The following is a 3,432-nucleotide window of genomic DNA, read 5'->3' on the forward strand; positions in this document are numbered from 1 at the left end:
TATAGAAATAGGAATTAGTTATAAGGGTTTATACAGCTAGAGTAGGCATAAAAGCCCTAGCAGTCGCTAAGGAGCATATATAGGGGATACTATAAAAGCCTATCAAACAGCAGCTATAATAAAAGCTTATCTCCTACTATATATAGCAGCTATAATAGGAGCTATTAAGAGGGTAATATTTACAGCTATAGCTAGCCTATTAAGTAATAAGTAATTAACAGCAAGAGTAATTTATATTAATATAGTTTAAACTAACACTTCTATTTAGAAGTCCTATTCAGAAGATAGTTAGATAGCAGATATAGTGTATAACAAGATAAATAATTAATTTAAATAAACATAAGTATTTATATAATATAGTTTAATAAATAGAATAGTTTAAATTAAGGCTATAATTAGCAGTAAGCAAGAGGGAAGAGATAAAAACATCATAATATTTACTAAATAATATACTAACTAAGTTTAGTTTAGTTATAAATAACAGCCTTATTATAGATAACAGCCTTCTTTAGACTATAAGGGAGAGAAGATATTTAATAAGTAGATATAAAACTAGCTATATAAGATAGGAAATAAAGAGTAAAGCTAACAAGAGATAGAATAACTATAATATAACATAATTAACTAATAATAAATATAAAATAGTAAAAGCAACTTTAGATAGTATAATATATATCACGCAAAGCTTCTAGTCTTAAGATAGGTCTATAAGGGCTATCCTATCGCACTCACATAATAAAGATTAAGTGGAAGGGAAAGAGGACGCCTATATATCTTACTTCTAATCTAATTAATCTAACTGCAGGCAGCTACCTTAAGTTATTAACTTCCATCAGACTACCTAATAAGTAACTAATATTCTCATAAGGAAGGGATAGCATAAGAGGGGCAGGATAATAAACTACTAAAAGAAGAGCCTAATAAGGCAGCATTTAAAGCAGGAGAACGCTAACTATACAGCCTTTAACAGCATATACTACTATAAGGCTAAGCATATTAACGCTAAATATAATAAGAAGTATTATCTAATTACAGATAAGGACATATTTACTATAATACTAGCAGAGACATCTACCAGCTTTAGTTATAACACTAACATTAAGGCTAAGTTTTATATCAAGGAAAGCATATCTATTAACAGAAAGCTAAGCAACAGTAATAAAGCAACCTGCTATAATAGTATCAACCTCTAGAGCAAGGCCAAAGTAAGCAGCAGGCTAGCAACCAGCAGGAGACCAGCAAAGAGGGCGCAGCTGCAGCACCTAACAAGCAGCAGCAGAACACTAAGTGACACCACTAGCAGCAACAAAAAGAGCAAAGCCAAGAACAAGGACGACACCAGCAGCAATCCCACATACAGGCCATCATCAGCAAACAAAAGCAGGTCTACAGACAATATAAGCAGGCCTAGCAATACATTAGCAGGTAGCAAGGGGAATACAAGCGCAGCTGCAGCCACTAACAAGAAAGCGCAGGACATAAGAAGCATAACAGCAGCAGCTTTAAAGTTAGCTAGCTTATCATCAACAAACACCTCAATAGCTAACTTCAAGGACAACATTAACACGCTCAGCGCAGTAGCCAAGAAGCTAGCCTAAAGTATCACCACTTTTAACAACAGCCACCTCAAGTAGCCAGCAATAATCACACAAGCCTTTAACGCCATTAACAGCTACTACCAAAAGCTAAAAGCTATAACTAAGCGCATAAAAGCAGCGCTACCCAAGGAGGACGCAGGCAACAACAACTTAAGCTTCCTAAGGCCTAACAACTTCCTCGCCCAAAAGCAGCTTCTACAGCAAGAAGTACGCCACAGCTACAGCATCACAGATGCCAGAAGCCCAATAGCACCCTAGACAGGGGGCAGCCACACACACGCCAACCCCAGTAACTCCACATCCCTAGCGCCAGCTTCAGCCTTAGGCAAGCACGCAAAGGACAACAGCGCCCAAGCAGCAATACCAAGGATACACCTTTCCATCAACAACAGCAACTCCATAAAGGCATCTACATAGCATATATATGCGCAGCAGCTAAGGCAGCACATAGCAAAGGTGCCCACGCTAGCTAACACAACCACCAAATGCTAGCAAGTACGCAAGGGCGCCTTAGCTAGAACAAGCTAAGCAATACAGTAGAACAGCCAGGTATACATCAGCCTAAAGGCCTTCTTAAAGGCGCTTAAGAAGCTAGTAACAACACATATAGCTAAGAGAGAGGGCTACTAGCATACGCCACTAACATTCCTCAAGACTATCCTACAAGGAGAGCAGGTACCTATATTCACCCAGGCTAAGTCCACATCAAGCTTAACTCCAAAGCCAGCAAGCAGCAACAACAACAACAACAGCAGCAGGAGTACCTCATCTAAGCCGCGCAACGCCATACTCACCTCAGCAGCAATAACAAAGAGCAGCAAGTTCTAGTTAGATATCAGGTCAAAAGGGGAGACCTAGGCAAAGGTATATCAGGTAGTAGCTGCATCTATGCTTATTAGCAAGCAGGGGGGAATTAAGTACTAAACGCACATAGTAAAAAACAATATTATAGCAAAAGCCTCTATACTAAACAATAGTATGCTAATATTATACCTTAGTATTAATCCTATAAACATACTAAGCATAATTAAGGTTATAGATATAGATAATAATAAAGAGGAGTAAGATACTAATAGAGTTTAGAGGCTTATTTCTTTAGCTTTATTAAGATAAGTATATTATAGGTAATACTTATTAGAAGGTTTAATTTTAGTATTCTAGGGACTAATCTATTAGTTATTTAGATTTTTATGCATTACATTTTAGAGATCACACTAGCTATCTATAGGATATTTAGTTTGCTAGTTTCCTCATATAGCAGTAACTCCCTTAGCCTTATCGTAGCCGCAGGACGCCAGCAGTAGCAGTAGCAGTGCTAGCAGCGTTAGCAGTAGCGCAAGTAGCAGCAGCAGTAGCCGTAGTGGCTTATCGCAGCCATAGGACGCCAGCAGTAGCAGTAGTAGCTTATCGCAGCCACAGGACGCCAGCAGTAGCAGTGCGGCTTATTATGGCCGCGGGACAGCGCTAGTAGGTACCTAGCTGCGATAGCGGTAGGGCGGCTTATCGCAGCCATAGGACGCCAGCAATAGCGGTAGCAGCTTATCGCAGCCGCAGGACGCCAGTAGCAGCGGTCGTAGCAGCTTATCGTGGCCACAGGACGCTAGCGGCAGCCGTAGCAGCTTGTCGTGGCCACGGGACGCTGGCGGCGGCCGTGGCGGCTTGTCGCGGCCGCGGGACGCCGCCCTCCCGCGGCCGCGACAGGGGCGCGCCTGTGCGTGCGTCTGTGCATGCGTGCGTGCGTGCGTGCGTGCGCGCGCGCGCACATCCTTTTAGGGGGGGGAGGAAAAGTAGGCCCCTTAACGCAGGTAGGGCCGGTCGCGCGCGCCCTGCTACC

The sequence above is a fragment of the Colletotrichum siamense genome, assembly GCF_013390195.1.
Source record: "Colletotrichum siamense strain Cg363 chromosome Unknown KSG_Cg363_contig01, whole genome shotgun sequence".
Classification (NCBI taxonomy): Eukaryota; Fungi; Ascomycota; class Sordariomycetes; order Glomerellales; family Glomerellaceae; genus Colletotrichum; species Colletotrichum siamense.